The following is a 23356-nucleotide window of genomic DNA, read 5'->3' as shown; positions in this document are numbered from 1 at the left end:
TTACTCATAGAAAAAATGTTTCAAATGAAAATTAAATGATATAGGGGGAAATATATTATGGTATTATTAATTCATACAAGAAATAGCTTTTCAAACTTTTTCATATTTCCTTTGTCATTAATGTTATGAAAATTTATGTAATGAATTTCATAAAATTTAGATTGTAAGTTTATTAAACTAATAATTATTAAATTAATATATAATTATAATATAATTTTTTATACTGTCAAGGTATATGAATTAAAATAAAATATGATATATTAAAAAATATATAATTAAAAAATTAATTTTCACATAATATTTTGTATTCACTCACGAAACAATATCAAAATATACCTTTTATCATACAATTTTTATTTGAAATATTCTTTTTATTAATATATTTTTATTTATATTCTTTTATTTATATATTTTTATTTATATATTATATATTCTTTTATTATATATTTTTCCTTTATTATATAAATATTTATTATCTCTATATGTTAATATACATTCACCAATTATAATTAATCTTTATTTCTTCTTAGATAATAAAGCTTATTTATTACAGCAAATGAATAAAATTCTGATTAATACATTTCAAAATGTCATATATTTCAATGTTTTCAATGTTCTGAGACGTTCATATAATAATATATTTTTATATAACAATATAATAATATTAATAATTTACCGATGAATATAATATAATACATTTATTACTCATGATATAAATGATTTTTATAATACTTTTATTATTTTTATTTTTTATTTAAATTATATTTTTCAATTAAATATTATTTTATTTATTATATTTATATTTATTAATATAAATATATATATAGAATATTAAACAAATATTTACAGTTATATAAATGATTTTGAATTAATATATATATATATATACTGTACTGTATTTTTGATTGCCTATATGTGGAAGCATATTCCAAATTATTTCGTATCTAAGAATATACTATTCGTCATCTTCTTATACTAAAACAAAAGAATATCTTAGACCTCGGTAAAAGATTTATATGATGATGTATTAACATTAATTTTTTTTCTATATATGAGAATGAAAAACTATTATGAAAATATTATTATATGAGAAATTGAATTAAGAATTTATTCAGTATAAGAATAAAATTTAACATAGACAATATATAACAAAACAATAAAAGACAAAAAAAAAAGAATTAAAGGCATAAAATGTTATGAATATTAATTAAAATTTATTTCAAAAAAATAATTTAAATATTATTAAATATATTTAAATGACTTGGAATTTTTAATCAAATTCATTGAATATATAATCGTTAATTCCGTGTTAAAAAATAAAATAAATTATTTGAGATATTTTAATTTTATATTTTGTTTTATTTATGGAATATTTTTTAGATAGAGTTATTTTCCTAACTATTTATGACTAGCGATCATTTAGATAAAGAATCGTTTAGATAAAATACAAAAAATAAAAGATAAAATACAAAATTATAAATGTATATGTAAAAATTATAAAATCCAATGCTTAACATTATAAATTGTTTAAATTCAAATTTACAAAAATAGTCAAAATAAAATACTTCAATATTTGTGCATAAATTCAATATTTGTTGCTAAAAATTACTTATTGAATGATTCCCTTTCTAGCATTTTAATTTAAATTTTAAACAAAATTTAAATTTCTATTTGAAATTTTATTTACTTAATATTTCAAGATTGAGAATCGATTATTCGTTTTTCCGTTAATTTTCATTTAAAAAATTGATTTTATATTAAAAATTGATATATGTATTTCTTGAGAACGGATTAATAATGGAATAATATAATATAACGAATATTATATAATAATATAACGAATTTTTAAAAATAATATTAATCTGATTTTGAATAATTAACAAAATGAAAAAAAAAAGTAGAAAATTAAAAAAAAGAGAATGAAAAAATCTGTTCAAAAATAATAGTTAGAAGAAATTTATTATAATATTTAAAATAATATAATAATATGTCGTAATTAAAAAAATATATCATTTAAAAACGCTACAATATAATAACAAATTTATAATTTTTTTTTAATTCATCTTTTTATGTGAAATCTTTAATAATTATGAAACAGCATAAAGGCATGATTTTTTTTTATTTCAAATACAAGTTTTTGTAATTTATTTTGCAACAATGTGAAAAAATTCCGTGCTATATGTATAATATATGTAAGATGTTAGATGTAAGATAATGAATATTATATACTAAATAAAAATAAAATGGAAATAAAATGAAGAGAATTTAAAATACTTCATCTTTATTAGAATTTTAATTTATCGAATTTTTTTTTTTTATGAAGTAAGTAAGATTATGTAAAGATGTAATAAGTTATTCAAATATAGTTAAATAATTTTGAAAACGATACATGTACACATATTCGATTATTTTTGATGATGTAATTTTGCAAAGAAATGTTTATAATGTAATATAAAAATATGTTACATTTCATATAATAATAATATATAACATATATAACAAGACAAATATATGAAATTTTGTAAATGAAAAAATAATTGGATTTTCAAAATTATCTAACATATCCATTTTTTTAAACAAATACATTTTAATGATGAAAATTGATTATGAATAAAAACTATATTATAATTTAATGATATTCTATGTATAAATATATAACGCTTTTATAAAGATATAAAAACATACATAATTTTTTCATATGAAATTGTATGTATAATTGTATCAATTTTTTTCGGGATTATTTTAACATATTAATGAATTTGACATATATTTGTTATCATTCATTAAATATTTCTGTCTGTTTTTTTATTTTTTTTCTTTTCAGATATGATCAGAATAAATGTGATTGTATACTTGAACAAGAATTTTTAGAATCTGTACAAAGAGATTCAAAAATCTTTTTCCACATTATGAAGGAGCAAAATATAATATAGTAATACAACTTCTATTGCTTCTATTTGAAGTAAAAAAAATTTTTTTATGCCTTTTTATAATTATTGAAACCATTGATTAAGATTTTACTTAAAAAATGGAAATAAAAAAAATGTAAATTCTTTATTTAATGTAACTTTTTTATATAAGCAATTGATAAATAATCTTACTAAACAATAATTCTTATTAAAAGAAAGAATTTTTGAAAACTTTTTCCATTTCTTATAATTCACGAGTTTTAACAAAATCGAAAAATAACTAAATTTTCATAGTTCCATTTTGCCAAATTTGGACAAAAATTATAATTAATATATATCTACATATACGCTACATATCTTCAGAGTTTTAAAATTTCTTGAATTTACGTTGACGATCTTGTTAAATAACTATAATTAAGCAATAGAACATCTTGGAAAAATTTGGAATTAGAATTTCAAGAATAACATCTTTTCATTACATAATTTATATTAAAGTCTAATTAATATTTTAATATTTTAATATTTATTACTGAATGGATTATATATATTATTATTATTCATTTTATATAATTTATGTATAAAAATTATATCTTTATGTGTAAAAATATCATTAATCTTTTTGCTTTTCTACATTTTTACTTCTCTCTTGTCTGTTGATCTCTCAAAATCAATTTTATTTTGAACAATATGTTTATATTTTTATAATCCTCATAATATGGTATAGCAAAAAAATATTGAGATTATAAATATAAAATATTAATACATATTAAAATTATAAATTTTTATTTTTTTCTTCAAAGTATTAATATATTTTCGAAGAATTCAAAGCTCACAAACAATGATTTTTAATTTAAAAAGGAATTTATTTTTTCAATTTATCACTAGTATTTTTTTTTTAATCCAGTAATTAAAATTAAAATTACAAAATTCCAATCCATATTCAATAAATTATGGTATTCAATTAAACACGATAAGAACGATTTTTGAGCTCTTTTAACAATTAAATAACCAATATAAATATTCCATTAAATTTTTCACAATAGTTTAAATAAATATTTTTTATCAACATATTAACTTTTATAAAGAAAAACAAAATTATTTGATATGGATTAGATGGAATAAAAAAAAAGAATATTTTTTTAGTTAAAAAAGTTGTAAAAAATTTATTACTGAAAGAAAAATAAAAAATAAAATCTCTAAATGAATATTATCTCAATTCTGTTGAAATTTGAATGTTAAACATGAAGTTATGTATTATGAATGTTAGGAGTCAAATAGGAATACAAAAAAATCTAATTTTAAAAAAAATATTATTTTAGTCATAAATTTATTTAACGGCAAAAATTACAATTGAATAGCTAAAGATATAAAATATGATTATATGATCAATAAAGATAAAAAAAAGTGGAAAAAATTCTTAGAAAAAATAAATTTTAAGTGTTGAAATTTGACTTTATAATAAGTTTAAAAATTAATAAATTCAAAGTTTAAAAACTTATGAATATATATTTAGGAATAGCTAAAACTAGGACAGCTTATTAGAATTGTTTATTAAAATCGGAAATTTAATATAAAATTGATTAAAATCTAACTTTTTTATTATGCCTAAACGATTGAAAAATATCCTATTCTCTTTTTATGTACATACTATATGAAATATATAATTGTTTATCTTTTTTTTATATATATATCTAAGTGATAACATATCTAAAACATATTTCACTAAACCGCATATTTCACTATAACAAATAATTATTATTATATTAGATAATTTATATCATTACAATTTTTTTATTTTATCCCATAAAATATTTAAATTTAATTTTATTTCATTTGATTTGTATTTTAAATATAAAAATTCTTCATTCTTATCCATATTTGATTATTATATTATATATTTCTCTACTATATTTATATATCTATAGCAATCTATTTTTCTATTATTTTTCTAAATAAATCTTAGTAATTTGAATCTTTATAATCAGGAAACTTTAACAATACTATAATATTCATTTGTTTCTATTTTAATTTTTATCAATATATAAATTTTTTATAAATCGAACTAGTTGTGAATAAAACTTTTATCAAACTTTTAATATATTTTTATAACTTGAACTACTTATATCATAAACATTTCATATTATTTTTTTTCTTTTAATTATTAAAATTATTTCAATTATTAAAATAAAAAAAAGCCAACAAACACATATTTTTTTCTTTTATTGGAATTTGAATAATTGAAAAAATATTAACAATATATATAATGTATTTGAATACGTCAAATTTTTATTCATTAAATCTTTTTTATTTGAAAACTTTATTTGAAAATCAGATTTGTGCATTTAAATAATTTATTTAAAAATTAATCATTAAAATCATAGATTACCTTATTTATAATTTAAAATAATGATGTGTTCATTTATTTGAATATGAACAAATAATTTTTTTCTAGATTAATATATATATATATATTTAATTGGAATTTATTTAAAATACTTTTTATTTAATCAAATATTTTTTCAAATAAAATCCCAAATATTTTCTAATTCTATGTGAATATTGCCAACTATATCTATATAAATTTTCATATAATATTTCATATAATACCTCATGCATATAAGTTGAGGATACATATTATTAAAAGATAAGTATAAAAATTATGACTATACAAATTAGAATTGCAACTTTTTTGAGAACAAATAAAACTGATAAAACTATAAATGTTAGTAGTTAAAATACAAAACTAAAAATACAAAATATTTATAGCTTTATCATATTTTTTATAAAAAAAATGATTAATTAATTAATTCAATTCAATATTTTATATTAAATTATTTGTTATTTTATTTACATCAAACATAATACGAAAAACGAAATAAAAAATTATTTTAAAATAATTTTAATATAATTTGTTTATGTATATATTAATGATAATTAATGATATAATTGTTTATATGTATTTATTAATGAAGCATAAAATAAAATTACATTTCATATGTTTAATATTTAAAATAAAAATTAGAAACTATTTAAAATAATTCATTATTTAATTATATGAGATAAAATATAACCAACTTTGGAATGTGAAATCTCAATTATTCAAAAATGTTAGCTGTATTATTAATAATTATCTAAAATTTAAATTATGGAGACTTGATTACAAGTATTTGATTATATATTAAATAACTTACATTATATCATCATTTTATAACTTTTTCCAATTTATCTCATAAAAAATCATATTTAATTCAATTATATTATATTACAAAATTATAAATTAAAAATTATCAAATTTATAAATTAGTACATTATATTTTATATTAATACATTTATATAAATATTAAATTCTTTTTGTGAATTATTTATAAAAATTTAAAATATTTTATAATTATAAAATGAACATTCACATATAAAGATTTTTAATTAAATAATTTTTTTATTTTAAATAAAATATTTGAAAACTTAAATTTATTTTCATTGAAAATAAATAAAGATTATATAATATAATCTTCCGATTTTTATAATATCAATTACACATATTTACTTATAAGATTGGACAAAAGTCTATTCGAATAAACGGATAAAAATTAAAAATAAATTTTATTTATCGCTAAATAAATCTGTTATAAGAAAAGAAAAAATGTTGCATATTATAATTTATAAAAAAAATCGAATATATATATATATATAATCGAGTTTATGTAAATATTATTTAAATTGTATTATTAAAAATTTACTAACAAAAAGAGTTTAAGATTAAAATTAAATTAGATAGTTCATTAAAACGTTAATCAAATCTAAATCATGAAATCAGAAATTAAAAATTTTTTATTTAACATTAATTAATATATATTAATAATATTCTAAATTTAATTTTATCACATCTCAAAATTAAATAGTATAATTTTTTTTCATTATTTCTTAATTATTAATATAACTATAAATAAATAAAATAAAATTTCAAATTAATGAAAAATCAAATTATTATTCATAATATTTATATTTACTTTATTATATTATATAATAATATTATAATATTATTTTATTTATTATATAAATTATTTTATTTAATTGTAAATTATATATTATATATTATTGTATTGTAAATTATATTTTATTATATTTAATTATAATATATATATGATAATTATAAATTATATATAATTTATTTTATTTTTCAATTAAATATTATTTTATTATAATAAAATAAATAAATATACAATATTAAATAAATATTTAGAATTATGTAAATGTAATTTTAATTTAATATGTATACTGTATTGTATTTTTGATTGCCTATATGTGGAAGCATATTCCGAATTATTTCGTATCTAAGAACTGTTATAATACACTGTTCGTTATCTTTTTATAGCAAAACAAACGAATATCTTAGACCTCGATAAAAGATTTATTAACATTAATTTTTTTTCTATATATGAGAATGAAAAACTATTATGAAAATATTATTATATGAGAAATTGAATTAAGAATTTATTCAGTATAAGAATAAAATTTAACATAGACAATATATAACAAAACAATAAAAGACAAAAAAAAAAGAATTAAAGGCATAAAATGTTATGAATATTAATTAAAATTTATTTCAAAAAAATAATTTAAATATTATTAAATATATTTAAATGACTTATATTTAAATATATAATCGTTAATTCCGTGTTAAAAAATAAAATAAATTATTTGAGATATTTTAATTTTATATTTTGTTTTATTTATGGAATATTTTTTAGATAGAGTTATTTTCCTAACTATTTATGACTAGCGATCATTTAGATAAAGAATCGTTTAGATAAAATACAAAAAATAAAAGATAAAATACAAAATTATAAATGTATATGTAAAAATTATAAAATCTAATGCTTAACATTATAAATTGTTTAAATTCAAATTTACAAAAATAGTCAAAATAAAATACTTCAATATTTGTGCATAAATTCAATATTTGTTGCTAAAAATTACTTATTGAATGATTCCCTTTCTAGCATTTTAATTTAAATTTTAAACAAAATTTAAATTTCTATTTGAAATTTTATTTACTTAATATTTCAAGATTGAGAATCGATTATTCGTTTTTCCGTTAATTTTCATTTAAAAAATTGATTTTATATTAAAAATTGATATATGTATTTCTTGAGAACGGATTAATAATGGAATAATATAATATAACGAATATTATATAATAATATAACGAATTTTTAAAAATAATATTAATCTGATTTTGAATAATTAACAAAATGAAAAAAAAAAGTAGAAAATTAAAAAAAAGAGAATGAAAAAATCTGTTCAAAAATAATAGTTAGAAGAAATTTATTATAATATTTAAAATAATATAATAATATGTCGTAATTAAAAAAATATATCATTTAAAAACGCTACAATATAATAACAAATTTATAATTTTTTTTTAATTCATCTTTTATGTGAAATCTTTAATAATTATGAAACAGCATAAAGGCATGATTTTTTTATTTCAAATACAAGTTTTTGTAATTTATTTTGCAACAATGTGAAAAATTCCGTGCTATATGTATAATATATGTAAGATGTTAGATGTAAGATAATGAATATTATATACTAAATAAAAATAAAATGGAAATAAAATGAAGAGAATTTAAAATACTTCATCTTTATTAGAATTTTAATTTATCGAATTTTTTTTTTTTTATGAAGTAAGTAAGATTATGTAAAGATGTAATAAGTTATTCAAATATAGTTAAATAATTTTGAAAACGATACATGTACACATATTCGATTATTTTTGATGATGTAATTTTGCAAAGAAATGTTTATAATGTAATATAAAAATATGTTACATTTCATATAATAATAATATATAACATATATAACAAGACAAATATATGAAATTTTGTAAATGAAAAAATAATTGGATTTTCAAAATTATCTAACATATCCATTTTTTTAAACAAATACATTTTAATGATGAAAATTGATTATGAATAAAAACTATATTATAATTTAATGATATTCTATGTATAAATATATAACGCTTTTATAAAGATATAAAAACATACATAATTTTTTCATATGAAATTGTATGTATAATTGTATCAATTTTTTTCGGGATTATTTTAACATATTAATGAATTTGACATATATTTGTTATCATTCATTAAATATTTCTGTCTGTTTTTTTATTTTTTTTCTTTTCAGATATGATCAGAATAAATGTGATTGTATACCTGAACTAGAATTTTTAGAATCTGTACAAAGAGATTCAAAAATCTTTTTCCACATTATGAAGGAGCAAAATATAATATAGTAATACAACTTTTATTGCTTCTATTTGAAGTAAAAAAAATTTTTTTATGCCTTTTTATAATTATTGAAACCATTGATTAAGATTTTACTTAAAAAATGGAAATAAAAAAAATGTAAATTCTTTATTTAATGTAACTTTTTTATATAAGCAATTGATAAATAATCTTACTAAACAATAGTTCTTATTAAAAGAAAGAATTTTTGAAAACTTTTTCCATTTCTTATAATTCACGAGTTTTAACAAAATCGAAAAATAATTAAATTTTCATAGTTCCATTTTGCCAAATTTGGACAAAAATTATAATTAATATATATCTACATATACGCTACATATCTTCAGAGTTTTAAAATTTCTTAAATTTACGTTGACGATCTTGTTAAATAACTATAATTAAGCAAAAGATTTTTAAATTGTTAAAATAAATCACATAAATGTTTATTAAAGTTAAAAAAAATTTGTAAAATAATATTACTTTATAGAATGTATTTATAATCATCAATTGTATTTTATAATTATATTAAATTTTATCTCAAAAAATTCTTCATATCTCATTTTTAACAATTTATTTATAAATGAATTTAAAAACGCAAAAAAGTTAAAAATAAATATGATAATATAAAAATGAGAAAATCATTTTATAATCTAAATGAATTAATTTTTTTAAATAAATATAAGTTTTAATTTATATTTTTCAAATAAATTTATTTATTAAATTTATTAAATTATTATGAATTTATTTATGTAAATCTTACAAATTTGTTTTTTACAAATTTATTCAAACTGTGTATATAATGTGTTTTTTAATTTCATTATCCATTATTTTATTCGAATATGATGATAAACATGATTTGAAAATCATATTCATTTATTAAAAAGTAAAAGATAAAGTAAAATATTGCAACAAGTTTTTTAAATACATCATAAAAATATAATTATTATTTTATACAAATTTACATTTGAAAAAGTATTTAAAAATAAATTTCTGAAAAGATTTAAATTTTTTTTACATCAAAATGTTTTTACTGCAAAATAAACTTATGAAAAGACAAATGAAGATTTTTCAAGGTGAATTTTAATGTCTTCATGTGGAAAATATTTTTTTCATTTAAATTTCAAGTAACTTTGAAATGGTAAATTATAGATGTAAATTTTAACACTAAAGAAAATTTGTGTGAATGAAAGTATAGTAAACAAGTAAAATAAAATAATTAGAATAGAGATAATCATAAATCTTATAAAATAAAATGCTGTTTGAAAAATATGAATATAATTACATGAATAAAATTTGACTCAAAATCAATTTTTTAAAATTTAAATTATAATTTACATACAAGAAATATTGATAGATGAATAAATAATATTAAACTGTTAATTATAATTCGATATAATACATTTTATCAAATTTTTTTTAAATTCGATTGACATATTAATAATCAAATCATTCACATCTTCACAAATAATTGTTTTATTTTATAATCATCATTATAACTGTTTTCATAGTAATAGAAAAAAAATTTATTATTTTTTTAAATTTGTAATGTTACCATAAATTTTTTTATCTATTCTAATTATTAATCAAGATTTTAATTAATAATAATTGTAATTAATAATCGAAATATTGCAATTAATATAAAAATTAAAAATATTGTAATTGGAACAATGAAAAAATCATAGTAATATAAGTTACGTACAAATTATTTTGAAAAAGTCATATAAATATAAATTGATCTTTCTAAGGAAAAAAATAATTTTTGATCATATTTATATTTATTTTTAATATTGTATTGGCTTTAAATTATTATTAATATGTTAAAATAATTTATATCATAAAAATAACGTAAAATTATAGCATAGATCCATCGATTATATAACATTATTATGATTATTATATATTATATCTCTTATAATCGTTAATTGCATCAAATATTGATCTATATCAATGCCGTTCCTAGAAGAGTATAACAGATACTCTTGTATCTAAGCGATCAAAGCCAAAAGTAACTACAAATCTTTTATTATATATATATGAATATATTTTATACATATATAAAATTTTTATTAATATATAATGATATATTATAAGTATATTGTGACTATCAACTTTTTAGAAAAACAGATTTCAATCATTAATTTTATACGTGATCTCTAATATTATTCGTATATAAAAATAAAGTATTTTTATATGCAGTCCAAAATAGCATATGTAATATTTAATCATAATTATTAGATTTGTATATAGAATATTTGTACGACGTATATAAGTAATCATATTTTGCTTGATCAGTTGTATAGAAAATCGAAATGAAAACATCGAGTAAAAACTTTTATATTTTTTTTCATATTCTTTCACAATATATATTATAACGTAAATGTACACGAAATATTAATTAAAGATTTTCAATTAGTATTTATCAATAAGTATTTTATTACTAAATAAATTTAAGATTTAAATAAAATGTATCTATTTTCTTTCTTGTAAATGTATCTAAATCTTAAATATGTATAGATTTGAACTGATAGTATACTTGATATTAAAAAATATATACTTGATAAAAAATATGACTTTATACAAATGAATTTATTATTAATTGATTTGGACAAAAAATAAACATATATAAAAATAGAAAACTTTTCTTTAATAATTAATATATTACAAAGATTTACTTAACATATTTAATTGCAACATATGTAATTTATGCGTCATGAGGATTTTCTATTCTATGGCAGTTAATCCGTATATTATGAACTTTTGTAAAAAAAACGAAAAATAGTTTTCCGATTTTCTTTTTGTATATAGTTGTATATTGTATATAATTATTGTATATAATTAATTGTATATAATTATTTAAATTAAATTAAATGTAAACATCAATATGCACAATCATTTTAAATTTCATTGGATTTTTTGCTGTTTTATGATTTTTTTTTATACTTATCGAAAATTAATATCCAAGAATCCCCGATTTTTGATAATGGATATAGCATTAAATATATTGTTTATCTTATTAATTAATTAAATACATTAAATATTATATTAAATTATATTAAATTAAACTTCAATTTTATAAAATATAATATAAAATATTCGTAATATTCATATATAAATTCGTAAAGCAATAACAATAGAATTAACATAAGGATGTAAATATATAGAAAAAGAAAATTTTAAATGTTAATCTCAGTAACATTTGTACTATATGCATGTAGTTTAAATTTACTTCGATAACGATAACAAAATCATTAGATGTTCTTCAAGAATGATTTAATTTTTTCTCTATTTTTTCATATATGATTTATATTAAAAAAGAATATTAAAAATATAATTTTGAAATATTTAGATTAACATAATCAAATTTTATCAACATTATAAAATTTTTACAACAAAATATTAAATAAATTTATAGTACTTTATTTTATTTAAGTAATAATCTAAACTAGAGATTTAAACATATGAAAGATAATAAATTTCTTATCTAAAAAATTAAAATTTTAATCAATTACCAGATAATTTAAAAAATGGACATTAGCAAAATTTTAGAATTAATTAATGTCAAAAATAGGTATTGTTAGCAAAATATCAGAATATATTAAACCATTATATGGATAATTTTAATTTATGAGATAATTATATTAATTTTAATGAATATTATATAGTAAAACTATAAAGCTTACTATTAAGGACCTGAATAAAAAGAAACATATATAAGAAAGATATTTGTTATTTTTTTATAAATCACATGATATCAATACAAAATTTAAAAATTAATTTTTATTTTTTCATTATAGAGAGAATAAAAATTTTTCTAGAAAAAAGATTTATTTTATTAGATAAATAAATATATATATAAAATATTTAATTTATATTTTTTTTATAAGATAGATTTAGATATTTTAAAAATATTTTGTTGTATGGATTTGGAAATTTTATAAATAAATGTAAATAACATTGTAAAAAAAACTTGAACTATTTAATAAAATATCAAATTTCAGAAAAATACTTCCTCAAAATTGATATCTTCATTTCCTAATTTTTATATAATTTTAAAAAATTGTTTTTTTATCTTACGTTGTGGAATTAAAAGAAAGAAATTTTTTTAAATTAAAATTGATTAAAAATTATTTTAAATCGTCAATATTGCAGAAAAAATTAATAATTAAAATTAACTAATTTTGTATTATTACTTGTAGAAAAAAATAGTTGGAAATTTTTAAATTTATTGAAAATAATTGATGAATTTGTATTATGAAAAACAATAAAAATAAATTTATAATAAAATCAATTTATTTTATTTTTATTAAATTGAATATTAACTGTTTTTATTATATATTAATGAAATAAAATATGTTAAAAAATCTTTAAAAAATTATTTTTTAAATCTTTGTTTTATTTTATAGAAATAGAATTAAAAAATATTTTTTTGATATTATAACTGTTTTAAAATGTAAACATTGCATCAAATCTTTATAATAATAATATTAAATACTAAAAAATCTAAATAATATTAAATATTATTTACAATATTATTATTTTTAAATATTATTTTTACAATAATTCAAAAATAGCATTAAATTTATATTATATATGTAATATAACAAATGCTAATTTTAATTTTTTTTTCCTACTCTTAAGATCATATATATTAATATATATAAGTCATCTATTATTGCAAGTATTTTTGATATCTTATATATAAAAAAGTATAATTTATATTGTTTAACAATCTACATCGATTATTATTCTTATTATTCTTATTTTCAGAAAAAACGCCACAAAGAGCTCATATGGGTAACAGGAAACAAAAATAGGCGAATGTAGAAAATAAATATTCGCCGTGGAGAAATTCATTGAAAGAATGACATCTTTCTTTTTACGATTAGTTATGTATTATTTTTTTCGATTATTTTCGATCATGTTTTAGTTTATTTTTACATAACTTTCATCATATAATAAAAGTAAATATCCTTGCGCGATAAATTAGGTAAATTGAGCGTTGATATATGAAGTTGATTGTACACACGTGCTATTATATTGTTGTATCATCAACGTAAAAACGATTTTTTGTGATTAGTTATGCTTTCGTCTTTATGCGATATTGATGAAATATCATTATTAATCTTAATATGAGTTCATAATAATTTATTTATCACTTAATATATTAACTTTTTTATGAGTAGATTTATTATTAGTTTTTAAAGATAGTATTTATTAATAAGTTTATTATAATTTGAAATTATTATAATAGTATAATTTATTTATTATATTAAATATTTTTATATTTAATATATATATATATATATATATATTAATATCTGTATTTTCACTATATTTATGTTTGCTGTATTTATTTAATATATAATATATATATTATTATATGATGTTACTATTACTATTTTTATATAATGTTATATTATAATGTTTATATTATTTATTTATTATTTGATTGTATTATTTATATTAACTATCATATTTATAGATTAAAGTTTTATTTCTAAAATTTTTAAAGAAAAAAATGGAAAATTATTTAAAGAATTATTTAAAAAATGATTTCTGTTCCTATAAATTTGTTATAAATATTGGTTATATCAAGACATTGAACAAAAAGTATAAAGCCATGTTACGAGGATGATGCCATTTTTAAGAAGAAATTAGAAAATCTTTGAAATTATATATGTTATTAGAAACACTTAGACATAGTCTTAGAATTTGAAACATTTTCCAATAAATCTCAATGACAAAAATTATCAATACTCGCGGATTAATTTTCTGCGAACAACAGATTCTATAAGTAGCGTAGTCTCTCAATTTAATTCTAGAAATTTTCCTTAGGTTAGAGATGTCATTTAATCAGCTGATCCACAGTGTTATACCGCTTGTGTGCTCTACCGAAAACCTGTAATATCGCGAGATGAACATGGAAGAGGTTTTAAAGGATACAATCATTTTAATAGAACCTTTTTAAAATCTTTCAAAGAACTTTTGTAATCTCAGAACTTCTTAAATCTCCTAACTTTACATCTTAAAATCTCCCAAACTTATGAACTTTGTAACCTCGAACGAACAGAATCTTTTAATCTTGTAAATTGAAAAAATATTTCACTAATAAACGTAAACCTTCATTAATATATGAACTTTGCTCTTAATCATTTTAGAACTTTGTTAACAATGAACGTTATAATAAATTAATTTTTTTAGTATATATCAGAAATGAATTGGAACTAACACTTTGATCCTTTGAGTCAAATTCGAATATTACTAAAAATTTAAAAAATTTTAAATGTAAAATTTGTGCCGTGAAATCTATTATGCTGAAATCTGTTAATGCAACACAAAAAGTTTAAAAACATCATAACAGATTACGTAATCAAATATATCATTCTGTTCGAAATTCTGTCAATTGATCTTCAAGGATGCTTGCCTTCTACCGAATTCGAGATCAACGAACATCTTCATACAACATTTAAGGGACACACTAAATAAATGACATCATTTTGATCATTTCAACCTACTTTTCTGTAAATCCTCTTTACTAAGACAATATGAATGCGACATTCTCTCAAATCTCTCATTAGAGAATACAAATCTACATTGATTTAAGATTTCGAAATATATGATTGAACTTTGGATGCATCTATGCTTCGATTAAATAAAATATTTCCAAACTTCAAATTTTAATATAACATAGATTCAAAAGATTATAGAAGAACAGAGAGAAAGTACGGAATTGGAAGAAACTCATCCCGCAGTACAAAAAACTCATGTTACGAGATAGAGCCAAAGATTTATAGTCCAATGATAATGATCTGATTGACAACCTACTTGAATTGTACCTGTCGGATTATATTTACACCTACAGCATTAAATAGTAATACTGACACATATTTTAAAATCAAATTATTAATAACAGAATTACCGACATTCAACAGAAATTATAATCATTAAGTTAAATATAGAAATACATTCGAGTTATTAGTACATAATAATAATGCAGTGACAAACATTGAAAAATTCCATTACTTGAACTCTTCTGTCAAAGGTATTGCAGCGAAAATTATACAATCTCTCGGCGTTAAAAATAATTACGCGGTTGTATGGACGGCACTTAAAAACAAATTCAAGGACAAAAAATTACTGAAAATTATATGCGAACACTTTGGACTTATCTACTGAATAAAGAATCGTTTTATAGATAGAAACGGTTACTAAACCATGATGGACTCAATCAAGCATTTATTTACTAAAGATGTAAAATTATTGGATTTAATAAAATTTTTAAACTCGGCGTAGATATTTAGAAACAATAGAAAAAAAAATACTATAGAAAAATCATTTCCAAATCCATAAACGCAAATAGTCGAACATAGGTGGAACAGGTAATCGCATATATTGCAATTCCATAAACTTTCTGTGCTTTTTATGCAATAAATTGCACAGTCTTTCAAAATGTGCTGATTTTAAACTTCTAGGCGCGAGTTTTAATTGCCTAAATACTGAGCATCAAAAGAAAGAATGTATACGTGATTTTTATAGAATTTCTGACAAGAAATACAATATTGTATACTTTTATATAACAACAAATAAACTGAATCCGTAATAAATATTTTGTAACATCTATCTTTGCCTTTGACAATAATAGACAAGGATACAATGATACACAATAGAAAAAATCTGCGGCCCTATTATATTTCACAATTATTTATATCAAGTGGAACGGTAATTTTACAACAATAATCATAAGGAATCAATACGAATTCAAACACAAGTGCGGGGTATCGTTAGATTTAGATTTTATCGATAGGCACACATTTGGGTCCTAATAATTCTATAAAAAATTTTAGTAATTCGAATAATCGAAGATTTAGATTGAATAAACTGGATTCAACTAAAGAACAATTTATAAAATATTCGCAACAAACATGAATGTTTTATCGAAAGAATTTTATTTAATAAATCAATAAATAACTCAAGGGGTTTAAACAAAAGAATATCACTATCAGGAAATTATGGAAAATTATCGTTACATAGAAGAAACAATGGAAAACAATAAAAGAAATTATAACTTTTTTTATGGAAATCCAAATGATTCTTCGAAGTCTGAAAATGAAAATTGGATCAATGGCAATATTGTAATGAAACAATTATTGCAGAATTTTACGCAATGAACAAGAAATCTTCTGAGAAAAGATAATATAATCACAATTATCAATATTAGAATAGATAATAAAATGAAATTATTATTAAATTTTATGGATATTTTATCGATTATCATACTTTATCTCTATGCACAGATTCATGATATATAATGAAATATTAAATTACAATGTATTGCACTCAATATATTTATTTTCGCGCATATTTAGATTTTTCAAGATGGATATATTCAGAACTTAAATTACACGGATTTCAAATGGTAATTTTCTCCATAAATTTTATTTAAAGGTTTCTTTCAGAAGAGCTTTCGAATAAGGCCTAAATAGGAACACAAACAATAGACTATGATTTTTTTAATTCTCTGCTACCTGCAGTATAAACTATTGAAGAGTAACTACGTGAATAATTTACGAACATACTTTGACCTTGACAATTTATTGCAGGAGGATAATGCCACACTAATACCCTAGGTAACGAAACTTATTTTAGCAGAACTAATTTATAAATCAAATTATTGAAAAAAAAAGAACTAATATTTCGTATAAAAAACGAAATTGAAAGACAGTACAAATTTCACGTATAAAGAAATACATATAATCTTTCTTCGTGTACTTCATTTACAAGATTTGTGGAAAAACGTTATGAAATTATATTTGAAGCGAATTATCGGAAACATGATATTAATATATGAGAAACTATATATTGTTTTAATAATAAATAGAAGCAATCGTTAATTGCTGCCATTTAATAATTAATTCCTTATTACAATTAATAAACTAATCCCTTGATTACTTCCTAGTCAGTGATTCTATATCCTTGTAAAATGACCTGCAACGAATAACAGACTGAATAGATTCCAGATAATCCAGCAGAATGTACATTTTTGGAGATGGCAGAGTGAGTACCTACATTACTCCAACATGCAATGAATGATGTACGACAACGGTAAATTTAAACTTGGGACAATAATTGTTATTAGGGATAAATTCTTTCTCTAACAATTGGAAGGAATAAAATCACCAAAATAATAAATAATAATATAATATAATAAATAATAAATAAATAATAAATAAATAATATAATAAATAATATAATAAATAATAAATAATGGTTTAAAATAACGGTTAATGGGACAATTAAAAGATTGATGACCAAGCTTTTTACCTTCTGCTTTTTGCTTTTTACCTCGAACGAACAGAATTGTAGAATCTTGTAAATTCAATGGTAAACATAAAACTTCATATACTTTATTCTTATAACTTTGTTCTTACTTATCTTATATAGCATACATACTATTATTATTATACTATTTACTATATAGCATATATATAGTTTTCCAAAAATAAATTGGACCTAATAAATTAATTGTTAATTACAATGTTTTATACAATAATTAACCAATAAAATTAAAATACTTAATTGTGATTGATTATTATATTGCAGTATATAATAAAATAATCGTTATTTTTACGTATAATAAAATTTTTAATAAAAATATATTGTTATTATCATCTGAAACTTATTAATTTTAATAAGTTAAATAAAATTGAGTAAGAATCTAAAAAATGTTGGTTCAAATATAAAATTTCACAAAACGTACTCATTTCTAAAATTCAGACTCATTTTATCAATTTATTATATTATATTATTATATTAAAAAGAAAAAAAAATATTATTTATAAATATTGATTATGAATATTAATTTAATTTACTAATTTAAAATATTAAAAAATTAAAAATTAACGAGGAACTCTACTTTTGCTTTTAGTATTCTTCAATATTTAATAATAATTCTGAACAAAATAATTTAAAAAAATATATATAAAATTTTAACTATAAGATGTTAACTATAAGAAAGTTCAACTTAATATAACTAATAATTATTTCTATTTTTAATATTTATAAATAAATATAAAGCGATAAAGCGATTCTACATACAGAAGTAAAAAATCATGGTTTCTCTTTCTTGCGATTTTTTTATTTTAATCAAATCATCAATTTCTCTTTATATTTCACGGTAGTTACAATGATATTTTCTTCTTATCTTTCTCAATCATAAAATAAGTAAATCAACTATTTTCTTCGTTATTTCTTTTAATATTTTAAAAAAAAATTTTTTTTTGCTAATAAGAAATTATTTGATTATTATAATTATTTGATTATATAATTATTTGATTATAATATTGAAAGATTAAAATTAATCAAAAAATTAAACTTCTTTTGATATAAATTTTGTTTCTCTTGTTAATTAATAAAAACTTAAGTTATTACAAAAAAAAAAAAAATAAAATTAAAATAATCAAATATGATATATTTAAAAAATAAGTTTTAATATATTTTTATTTTATGAATAAATAATATTTTCATAATTGAATAATTTTTTTTTAATTTTAATTTTAATGTATACGTTTCTTATTTTCTGATTTCAATTAATCAATTTCAAATTTATTGAATAACATCTTATTTTATAAATCTTTTTTCTCAAAAAAGTTAATCATTTTTATTCTTAGATTGAACTATTAAAAAAATAAAATTAATTCAATTGTTTATAATTTTACGAATTTTTTAAAAAATTATTATATCACTACATTTTATTTTGATTTTGCTTCTTCTGTTCTATTGAAACTATCATGAATTCTTCATAGAGAGAACAACGTGGAATATGAGATATTAAAAAAGTGATATTTTAAAAAGATTATCACAAAATCAAAAAAAATTTTATTTATTTATTAAAAATATTAAAAATATTAATATTATATAAAATATAATATTAAATATATTATAAAAATATTAAGTAAAATGAATTATAGATTTCTATTTGATATCTTGCAAGAAAAATATGTATAAAATTTATTAATCTAATTGAAAATTGAATTAATTGAAAAATTTAAATGAAATCTGATAATATTTTAAAAATAAATAATATATATATAATATATAATATGTAATAATTTGTTTATTTTAATATAATGAAAGATGTTAAACTTGATGACAAAATTGCGGCTTTCTAATAAAGATTACTATGAAATGCGACTTAAGTGTAAATTAACTAGTATACAAAATGTTTTCTTCCTCTTTTCCTTATATAATATATATCATATAAGATTAGTTCAGAAATATTCCAATCTGTTAAGATATACTACACTATATATAAATTAATCCCTTGTTTTCTATTTTCATTATTCAAATTTCATCTTTATTGGAATTTATGATTTTTTTTTTAAGGATTATAAATTAATTACTGATTATAAATTAATGATTATGGATTAGTAATTATGGTGAAATTAAATAACTGATTCCTTCGTTGTTTCTTCTCTCTTTTGTAACACTTCCGCGCATTCTTTCAAAGATTACAAGTTCCATTATTGACGAAACTTAATATTATATTATTAAAGGAATATAAAATTGTAAAACAAAATTATAATAAATATTATAAAAATATTATTTTATTATAAGTTAATCATCAAAATGAATTACAGTAATAAAAATTTCATACTGATCTATTATAAGAAAAATTTTTACAAATAATTTAAATTATTTACGAATAATGAACTATATATATTTTATTTCATAAGAATATTTTAAAATGAATAATCGATTAAAATAAAATTATTTTTTATATTTATAAAATTATTTTTTATATCAATAAAAAAAATCCTGAGATTATTTTTAGTTGTCTATATAAAAATTTATTTATTTTTATATAAAAGACATAATTCTTAAAATTAAATAAATTTTATTTTTAGAATTATAATTATTAATAAAACAATACCATTTTGATTATTATAAATTTCTTTTTTTATTTTTTTTTTTTCTTTCATTTGAAATCAAACGCTACTTATCAGTTTTAATTATATCATTTGTTTTGAATTGATTGCACTTCATTTCACTTTTTTTTAAAGATAAAATCACAATATTCGAAGATAAATTAATTATAATTAATTTATATCTTATGAAGTTTATTAATTAAAATTGCAAAATTATTAAGATTCATGCTGAATTCGTGAAAGTTTGATACATTCCAGAAATCATTTCATTAAAATAATTTTATGAAAATATGAAAATTTCATTATTATTAGTATTCATTATTATTAGATCTAATTAATATTTTATAATTGAATTTTTAGATTAGAATTATTTTATTCTTAAATATTTTATATTCATGATATGAACTTATAATATTCACAATAACTTAAATTAAAAGAAAAGTGTATATGTATTCAAATTATCAATATCTAACATTAAATACCTATTCTTTGGAATATTCTATTCTTGATTTCTTCTTGATTCAAAATGATTCTCGAAAATAAATTATGTAATGATATTTATTTTTATGATAATTATTTTTTGATAATATGTACGTAATGTATAATGTAATTTAAAATGATGGTAATAATATGCATAATATATTTAATTAATGTTCCTACAATAAGTCACATAATTATTTCACTTTTTAATTATATTTTTCATGAAAATTAAGTATTTTATTGAAATGAAGAATTAAAATGATAATAAGAATCGAAAGAATAAAAAACTTAAAGAAAAAAAATTATTGTAAAAATTTGCTATTCATTCTCCATATTAACCAACATATTATTTATAAAAAGACAATTTTATTGATATTCCAAAAATAAGCTGAATTCACTTACCTTACTAAAGATGATTAATTCTCGAACGTAAACAATCGAATTCTCTATTTCAGATACACTAAAGTTTTATCGTTTGTTATAAAAATCAAAAATGATTAATTATTTTGATATGTTTATGTTATCAATGAACACAAAATTAACATTAAAAAATGCTAATCAACAATAGAGATCATAAGATTCACGAGATTCACAACTAATTTTTCTTTGCTTCTTATTTTTCGAATATTTCTCTTTTCACGTCCAACTTTCTCGAATTTCTTCACCGAACACTTTTCTCTTTACTTCGCGAATCTAACCTTTTAACTCTCGAGTAACTTTTTGCGCGCGAATTGCATTAAAATATGTACAGATATAGTTCATGAAACATAGTCATGAAACATAGTCGATGACTTGATAATAGTGATACTTTAAAATGAACAAAATTATTGATGATTATCAAATTTTTAAAGAATCAGAAAATATTAACAATATATTAAAACACATTTCCACGATTGTAAAATTTCCTTGAACGTCCGTTCGTCGCACTGTCGAACACCTGACTGCCGTTGAACGCTTTAAGAAAAGAGATCAAATCCGAGTTACCGAGAAGAGTGGGGGAAACTATGAATTGGTAAGCCGCCTGTAAGTACAGAACTGGAAAGTTAATACTCGGATTAGCACAGGTATAAGAGGAAATTTATATGCATTACTTTTCTTTAGTCTAAATATGTATATTCTTATTTAGATGAATATATAAATGAAGATATTTTATATATATTTATCAAAAAATAATCGATCAAGATTCACATATTACTTTATGGAAATCTTTCTTTCAATTTTTATTTATTTTAAATATAAATATTTTAAGAGAAAGGAAAAGTATTTTATTTTTATTTTCAAAGTTTATGAAAAATTTGATAATCTTTATTTCAAATCTTTATTATAGAAGACATATATCTTTATTATAAAGTCTTTATTATATAAAAAAAGTTTTTATAAAATAAAAGTAAACAAAAAATAAAAAATATATTTGAAAATTAATTTGAAAATCGAATTTGAAAATTTGTTTATTATATGGATTTTTGACTGTACATATATTATATTCAATCTCGATTTCTTTTTCAAAAACAAGAATTTAAATGATAAAATTTTATTTTATACTTTTTACCTATTTTCATACATAGAATAATCTTGCATCGATACGAATTTATTTGTATTCGTTAATAAAAATTAATTAATTCCATTTATAGTTTTATACTATAATTTTATACTATAGTTATATAAGTATACTATAAAAGTATACTTATACATTTATATATTTTTATACTTATATATTATACTTCTATACTAAAATTTTTTAAATTGATTTATT

The 23356-nt window shown here is 17.9% G+C and overlaps 1 protein-coding gene across 1 annotated transcript in view; it reads right to left on the bottom strand.

Annotated features, from left to right (window-relative positions):
* Positions 1-22549, bottom strand: part of LOC108003733 (ABC transporter G family member 20-like) — a 42341-nt gene extending 19792 nt beyond the window's left edge. The window contains exon 1 of the mRNA XM_017066203.3: positions 22006-22549. The gene's annotated coding sequence lies outside the window, so the exon portion shown is untranslated. The remainder of the gene's footprint in view (positions 1-22005) is intronic.
* Positions 22550-23356: the final 807 nt, after the last annotated feature.

The sequence above is a fragment of the Apis cerana genome, linkage group LG15 (assembly GCF_029169275.1).
Source record: "Apis cerana isolate GH-2021 linkage group LG15, AcerK_1.0, whole genome shotgun sequence".
In the NCBI taxonomy this organism is placed as follows: domain Eukaryota; kingdom Metazoa; phylum Arthropoda; class Insecta; order Hymenoptera; family Apidae; genus Apis; species Apis cerana.
This window is presented reverse-complemented; position numbering and strand designations above follow the sequence as displayed.